The sequence below is a fragment of the Polypterus senegalus genome, chromosome 16 (genome assembly GCF_016835505.1).
Source record: "Polypterus senegalus isolate Bchr_013 chromosome 16, ASM1683550v1, whole genome shotgun sequence".
Classification (NCBI taxonomy): Eukaryota; Metazoa; Chordata; class Cladistia; order Polypteriformes; family Polypteridae; genus Polypterus; species Polypterus senegalus.
Genome location: NC_053169.1, coordinates 94,056,322 through 94,065,128, shown reverse-complemented (window position 1 = coordinate 94,065,128; position 8,807 = coordinate 94,056,322). Strand labels below are relative to the sequence as shown.

Sequence of the window (8,807 nt, the reverse complement as noted above, 5' to 3'; positions counted from 1 at the left end):
CAAGACGACCTACTGAAGATCAAACTGAGCATCAGAATGGGGAAGAAAGGGTATTGGGGTGACTTTTATCTTGGCATAGCTGTTGGTGCCAGACTGAGTATTTCAGAAACTGCTGATCTACTGGGATTTTCACGCACAACCATCTCTAGGGTTAACAGAAGATGGTCTGAAAAGGGTGAAATATCCAGTCAGCTGCAGTTCTCTCAACAAAAAGGCCTTGTTGACGCCAGACATCAGAGGAGAATGGCCAGACTGGTTTGAGCCGATAGAAAGTCAACAGTAACTCAAATAAGCACTCGTTACAACTGAGGTGTGCAGAAGAGCAGCTCTGAATGCACAACACATCGAACCTTGAAGCAGATGGGCTGCAGCAGCAGGAGACCACACCGGTCAGCTAAGAACAGGCAACTGAGGCTACAATTCACACGGGATCACCAAAATTGTACAATAGAATATGGGAAAAAACGTCGCCTGGCCTGACGAGACTTGATTTATGCTGTGACTTTCGGATGGTAGGGTCAGAATTTGACTTGAACAACACGAAAGCATTGATCCATCATGCATTCCTCTGAACTCCCTCTCATTCACACACATGTATTCAGCCCTGGTAGTCCTACTGACCTTCATTCTTCTCCTCTCTAGAGCATATCTCCACCTCTCCAGGGTCTCCTCAACCTGCTCCGTACTCTCGCTACAGATCGCAATGTCATCAGCAAACATCACAGGTTATGGGGACTCCTGTCTAATCTCGTCTGTCAACCTGTCCATCACCATTGCAAATAAGAAAAGGTTCAGAGCCGATCTCTGATGTAATCCCACCTCCAACTTGAATGCATCCGTCACTCCTACCACAAACCTCACCACTGTCACACTTCCCTCGTACATATCCTGTACAACTCTTATGTACTTCTCTGCCACTCCCGACTTCCTCATACAATACCACAGCTCCTCTCCAGGCCATCTGTCATATACAATACAATACAATACAATTTATTTTTGCATAGCACAAAATCACACAAGGAGTGCCGCAATGGGCTTTAACAGGCCCTGCCTCTTGACAGTCCCCCCAGCCTTGACTCTCTAAGAAGACAAGGAACAACTCCCAAAAAACCCAGTAGGGAAAAAATGGAAGAAACCTCGGGAAAGGCAGTTCAAAGAGAGACCCCTTTCCAGGTAGGATGGGCGTGCAGTGGGTGTCAAAAAGAAGGGGGTCAATACAATACAATACAATACACAGAACAGAACAAATCCTCAATACAGTATAAAAATAAAACTTTTAGAAGTACGTAGCAGAATTTAACAGTAGATGATATCACATAATATGATTTGGATTTGTTTATAGTCCTGGAGACCTCATCCATCAAGCTGTCTCCCCCATTTGGCCATTCCACAGCTGAGTCAGTGCTGGGCCAGCCAATCCGATGAAAGGACCCCTCTTTCCCATGATTTCAGTGATCCTCTATCAGGGATGTCTTTACCATAAGTGGGCACAACAATTTGGCAGGTGGGCCATGGCACCAAGTGGCACATTTGGGTACCGAGTAAAGAAACAGAATAGGTGAGGGTTAGTATTCAAATATAATTATCATGTTACTTATGATTCAGTGCTAATGACTAAGAACAGAGATGCAGTATGTACAGTTAATCAGCAGCTCTAGTCAGGGTGTGCTAAACTGAAGTAGTGAGTCTTCAGCCGGGATTTAAAGGCTGAGACTGAAGGGGCATCTCTTATGGAAGCAGGAAGACCATTCCACAGTTTAGGGGCCCTGTAACTAAAAGCTCGACCTCCCTCTGTTATTTTATTAATCCTTGGAATCATAAGTAGACCGGCATCTTGAGATCTTAATGTGCGCTCTGGTTTGTAAGTCATGATAAGTTCAGACAAGAAAGCCAGACCTCAGCCTTTTAATGCTTTATATGTTAAAAGGAGGATTTTGAAATCTGCCCTAAACTTAACCGGGAGCCAGTGTAACAATTTAAGAACTGGGGTTATGTGTTCTATTTTCTTGTTCTTGTAATAATTCTTGCAGCAGCATTTTGGATTAACTGGAGGCTGAATAAAGAACAGTTTGAACATCCAGTGAACACCGCATTGCAGTAGTCAATCCTACTAGAAATAAATGCAGGAATTAATTTCTCAGAATCCTGTTTATTTAGAAAGCACCTTCATTTCCCAACATTTTTAAGATGGAAGAAACCTGATTTGGGCAACTTTGTGATATGCGTTTTAAATGACATGCTAGAGTCAAAGAGAACTCCGAGATTGCGGCTGACTCAGTAAAATTAATGGGGATTCCAACTGAGTTAAATGATGACAGAATATTGTTGTGATCAGCGTCATTCCTGCCAACAATTAACATCTCTGTTTTATCAGTGTTTAAAGATAGGTAGATCTCATCCATCCACTCCTTTAGTTCACTAACACAACTAATTAAAGACAACATCAGAGAAACTTCATTTGATGTAAATGAAAGGTATAACTGGGTATCATTTGCATATGAGTGAAAAATAACATTATGTTTCCTAATGATAGATCCCAGTGGAAGCATGTAAAGTGAAAACAGTAAAGGTCCCAGTACTGAGCCCTGCGGGACACCATATTGAACTTCTGTGTATAATGATAGAGTCCTGTCAGCACATTTCTGTACATACTGGAATCGATTTGATAAATAAGAACTAAACCAAGCGAGCACAGTGCTTGTAAGCCCAATATCATTTTCTAGCCTATGCAGTAAAATAGAATGGTCAATGGTGTCAAACGCTGCGCTTAAGTCTAACAACATAATTACAGTGGAGTTTCCTTCATCAGAGGATATCAGAATGTCGTTTACAGAATGCTTTCTCTAACTCCATAAAGACACAATGCAACTCCTTCTGGCCTTCTCTGTACTTCTCCATTAACATCCTCAGAGCAAACATCTCATCTGTGGTGCTCTTTCTTGGCATGAAACTATCCTGCTGCTCACTAATCATCACACCTCACCTCTAAACTGAGCTTCCACTACTCTCTCCCATAACTCCATGCTGCGGCTCATCAGTTTTATCCCCCTGTAGTTACTAAAACTTTGCACATCTCCCTTATTCCTAAAAATCATTTCCCATACACTTCTTCTCCGCTCCTTAGTTTCCGATAGCAATTATTCTGAAGATGTACCGTCCGTGTCAGAATCAACAAAACATGTAGTGGTATTCTATTTATGTGAACTGTTTACATGTCAAATTGTTTTTTCTTCTTATACTAATTTCACATTTTTGTGCATCACATGCATGCAGGCAATTTTCAACTGATGGGTATGTATAAAGTTTTGAGATCTTCTCTGAAGCAATTTGGCTTCCCTGTGGTAGACTCTCATGTTTTCTCAAAACTTTTATATCGTCTTTTGTGTGTGTGACTTTTTGTAGTCCAGCAAACTTGTAAATCTGCATTTGCTGGTTTTGTAGACTGAATATCCAGAAAAGAAAGGATGGATAGTGTGGATTTCAAGCATTCTCTTCAAACATAGAAGAAGAATCAGTGATGAGTCATAGCCTATATTGCTTATTGACAAAGAGAATGATCACTAAAAATTATTCATCTGTGAAATGACAAATATTTTATTTTGTTAATATTAATATTGTAAATGTATTATTCCATATTAACCATAGCGGCAAAATATATTCTCAAATCCACTTACAATAATGGTGATGTGTTAGACTGCAGTAAATCAGATCAGTTTATATACAAAGTACTTTTGGAATTGTTTTTAAGTGCCAATACTTACAGCCCATTTATTTTATTTTTTTTAATTTTCTGCCCTTTTGTAATGTTTAATGCAGTATAAAAATGGAAAAGAAAAAGGTATGGTCTTTAAAAAGACCCACAAAATGAACTGGCCTGCAACAATCTAGGTCTCATCCCAGGGAAGCCTGACCCCAGGAAAATGGGAAGGCCTGTCTAGGGCTCAAAATGAAGAACAGACTTTCTAAGTGTAAAATTCAAAAGAGACAAGAGGGAATGACTTAAAACTTTTGCTTGAACAGGGATAACCCCATCAGAATCTTTAAAAAAATTGAAATTGTAAAAATAACAAGATACTGAAGAAGTATCAAAAAGGAGGCAAAAGGATATTGCCAAAAAATAAAGTCATCAGCAAAAAAATCCCAAAAGCAAAAATCAGAAATCAGTAAGAAAGCAACAGAAGTCACAAAATAAGTTAATACAAAAAAGCAAATAATCCAAATAAGAACTCACTGAACCACCGAGGAATGTCGAGGGACTGCGTTTCTCCATAAGGTTTTATAGGGCTGGGTGCAGCCATTCAATGGTGATGGACTGGTGGCCCCGCCTCCTGGGGAACCACCCACAAAATACAAAGAACATTTGAGAACATCCATTCAAACTGCATAAAAGGAAACAGAATGAAGTGAACAGATAATATATATTTAGACAAATAATACATGAACAGGACAATATTATTAAAAAATAACGGAAAACAATGAACAATAAAGTAAAGGACAAGAAGAAGACAAAACGAATCGCTTTAAACATGAGCCGGGGAGGAACCCGGCCTGGATCATAACATCCTCTTTATTTATACTAGCCATGTTATGTGTTGAAAGTAGGTGATAAGAATTAATTAAAAAAATATTTGATATGTCTTGCCTTGTGTGTACCCTCAGTGTTTATCCAACGCCTCCCCTCGGTATCCTCACTTCCTCTGTCACTTGAATTTCCATAAAGCTTGCTTCTCGGACTCAGTCATTTTGAGAAGCCTTGTTTGCCCTACTGTCTGCTATTTGACTGCCACCAATGGTACATGGGCCCCCATTCCCCAGTGTGAAAACCTCATTTGCATTCTTCCAAATATTTCCCATCTTTGAACGCAACTCTCAGTGTGCCTCCTACACCTTGCTCAAAGTTGTCTTTCCTTGATTGTGTCAACCTCTCTTGCCCGATACTTCCTGTCTCAATTGCATTTGACCAAGAAACCACAGTGAAACTGACCAATCAGATCAATCAAATGGCTTGTAGGACCTGGACAGACACACACACACACTCTGACACACCTTAGTATTTTATTATATAGATAGACTGCGTGCATCATAATGATGAAGAGTTTCTTCTCTGTTCTTCTCTTAATGATGGTGTATTCAGGGTTCACATGGAAGAACCTGATGATGATGGTCATGTGGACATCTGGCCTTTAATCCATCAATGTAGGGACTTCATGGTGCTTTGATCGGGTGGTGGTAGTGCAGATCGCCACCACAGAAAACCGGAAAAAGAACAGCAAAGAAAGTAGGGATTAGTACAAATTTCTGAGCCACCATAAATGATAATGATAATTAATTGAATATACAGAGCATCAGGATTAGGCTAAAATGAAGCTACGAGAAAGCCATATTAATTTACATAATGTGTTTTTAGCCACTGTATTAGCCTGGTAAAATTCTATTGGTAAGCTATTCCAGATTTTAGGTGCCTAACAGCAGAAGGCCACCTCACCACTTCTTTTAAGTTTAGCTCTTGGAATTATAAGCAGAAGATCTAAGGTTACGATTAGAAGTGTCAGGTGAAAGACATTCTGAAATATAAGATGGAGCGAGATGATTGAAGGCTTTGTAAACCATAAGCAGTATTTTAAAGTCAATTCTATATGGCATGGGTAACCAGTGTAGTGACATCAAAACTGGAGAGATGTGTTTGGATTTTCTTTTCCTAGTTAAGATTCTAGCAGCTCCATTCTGCACTCGTTGCAATCGATTGATGTCTTTTTTGGGTGGTCCTGAGAGGAATGTGTTACAGTAATCTAGCCGACTGAAAACGAAAGCGTGAACTCATTTCTCAGCATCTTGTAATGTTATAAGAGGTCTAACTTTTGCCACATTTCTAGAGTGAAAAAATGCTGTCTTAATAATCTGATTAATATGTTATTTAAAATCCAGGTCAGAGTCAATAGTTACCCCTAAATTCCTTACCTCCGTCTTGACTTTTAATCCTAATGGATCAAGTTTATTTCTAATACCCTCATTATATTAATTTTTACCAATCACTAAAATTTTTGTTTTCTTCTTATTTATTTTGAGAAAATTACTGCTCATCCATTCAGAAACACAAGTCAGACATTGTGTCAGTGAATCAAGAGAGTCGGGGTCATCAGGCGCTATTCATAAATACAGCTGTGTGTGTCCTTAGCATAGCTGTGGTAGCTCACGTTATGCCCCGAGATAATCTGACCTAATGGAAGCATGGAGATCAAAAAGAGCAGCGGACCCAGGATAGAGTCATTGTACGGGGATGGCAGCCGTAGAGGTACAAGTGCAAGACAGCTAACTTGGCCACTGTTTATACAAAAACTATTCCACCTAATCATTTTATTTAACTCATTAGAACAGATCATTTGTAATTACTTGGAATTTTTCAACAAGACAGTTGCTATATAAAGAGTGTTGAATGAACTGACAAACTGTAGCTAGCTTGAGAAATGAACCTGCATGATCCTATAAGGCAACATCCTCCATCTAATCATAATAATGAATTTACCTCAAGTAATCCCGTTCTGTCAGATCAATTTGTATGCAGTTCATAGGCAACTGTGGAATGTTCCTTAATAATCAGTAAAGGAATGATTACAATTGACGGCGAAGGAATGTCTGCTCCTGTCACGCGCTGTACTACCAAGAAGAGGGAGGGAGGGAGGGAGTGTAATTTGGTCAGAGCATGCCGTACAAATGCGGTGAAACACAAAGAACATCCTGTTACCAGGAAGGCTGACAAGACAAATTACAGAAGGTTATCAGTATTGCATTCTGTTCTTAGTAGCAGTGCTTGATCAGGCCATTTTGAGATCACATGGGAGCTGGCATGTATGAAAATAACTTCAGTTCTTCTCAGGACCCTCATGGGTATCGCTTTCTAGATAAGATAGTGGAAATTCTTGTAGGAAGGAAAAAAAGAATAAAAATATGGGTCATTGTTTTATGCAGTTTTGTTTGAATTTGTTGTACTTGCTTATGCCTTCATAGATTAGAAGACCACCTTACATGTTTTTAGCCAATTTCAAGGTAACAATTTAGTGTAGCTACTGCACACATGCGTCAGTTACTCATTACTCCTATGTAACGAGACCTTAGCAAACACGTCTTTGGGTCTTCCATGACACTTGCAAAGCATCAGTAAAGGGTTTATTTATCTCTGCAATGTCACCCACTAACAAAATCTCACTTTTCTAGGGGGTCTGAGGTGGATATTGCATATTGATATTCCATATTTAGTATATGACTGGTGAATCTTTCATATTAACAAGTCATTTTACCGGCATGTCAAGCTGCCACACAGCACAGAGATGGATAACCCATCTGCTGATGTTTTTACAAGCGTTATGAAGACCAAAGGAAGCCTTTGGATAACCTGGATGGATGGCAGCTCTTCTTGTTAAAAATCGAGCTACCCAATGTGCCTAGATAGCAGGTGGCACTTTCAGTCTTGGTGGCTGTGCTACTGAGCTGACAGTTCTTTGTTGTCAACTCTTTGTATGCCCTTGTCAGCAGAATAAAAGGTTTTGTCTTGTCCTCGAAAACCACTCGTGCTCCACTTTCTTCACGTCGTCAGCTGTCTTGAATCGATGACCACCCAGCGGTCCAAAAAGATGGAAATCACACGGTGCCAAATCTGGCGAATAAGGAGGACGTGGCAATACCTCAAACTTCAGTTTCTCCAGACCAGCCTCGGCATTCTTAGCAGTGTAATTGGAGGGACTGGTGGGCATCGTCTTGTCCTTGAGACAGCAATCCCCGCTGCTTGGATCGAATAGCAGGGTTCACGTTGGTCTCCAGCAAGTGCACCAGTGACTGTAGTACCCCTCGGCATGTAGTGGGGTGGACGAGACAAAACCTTTCATTCTTCTGGAATCCAGGCACTTCTAGGCAGGGTGGCACAATGGGATTGAGAAGGGTGGAGACGACATTGAGAAATTACATCATCAGTTTTCTTAAAGTGTGTTCCATTTTCTAATAAATCCCATTTTCCGACTTTAACTTTGACTCCCCCTCATCTCTTTCTTTCTGAAGAGTCCCTGTATTTTGTTTTTTAACGCGGCATTGTCACTCAGTAAGTCCTTCCATACCTGACAAGTGCTATTGGGAAAGCAGGATCAGTGATGGAGCCATAAAAGTCTACGATTAGGCCACTAAGGTAATATAAATTGGATAAATCATGAATAAGTCCTTGTAATATCCTGCATTAATAACGGTGTCAAACTTAATAAGTGTCGTACAGCAATCACCTAAGATACTCGGCAGAGCTTCCTGAAATTCTGACTCAAACAGAAGCTGACAACTGTCATTACTCAGCTGTCAGAAACGACTGCCCAGCACAGCTTGACCACAGCTACTGCCGCGTGTGCTTTTGAAATATTACCTCATTCTACCTCTTTTCATAAGCTCTAATTAACCCATTAAATTTTTATAAAGTGTTGAATAAGACCATTACTCAATTTCACTCAATATACACAGGGCTGCATTAATGCATGGATTTACAGGGGTCTAAGAGAGCGGAGGGGACACATCACTATTACGCAAATAAATAAATAAAATTGGGACTTCTTTTAAATTTTCTTAAAACTAAAAATGTAGTGCTTTCATTTAAAACAATAAAAATGTCTAGTCTGACTCAGTGGTTCTCAAGGAGGGGGTCACGAGGGAAATTCTGAGCAGGAACCATTAGTGGTTGAAGCAAATGGAGCGTGTTGTGTGTGATGGCACACGGTTATTTACTAACATGTGGGCACTTAATGGTTTTATTCCACCAGTTTGTATAGGATTAGATT

The 8,807-nt window shown here is 40.0% G+C and overlaps 1 long non-coding RNA gene across 1 annotated transcript; it reads right to left on the bottom strand.

The window, feature by feature from the left end:
* Positions 1-1,406: 1,406 nt before the first annotated feature.
* LOC120516896 lies at positions 1,407-6,611 on the bottom strand. Its single transcript, XR_005630939.1, has 4 exons — positions 6,524-6,611; positions 5,047-5,213; positions 4,232-4,379; positions 1,407-1,472 (listed from the first exon to the last, which is right to left on the bottom strand). It is a non-coding gene; the product is annotated as an uncharacterized LOC120516896 (long non-coding RNA).
* Between the last annotated feature and the right edge of the window lie 2,196 nt (positions 6,612-8,807).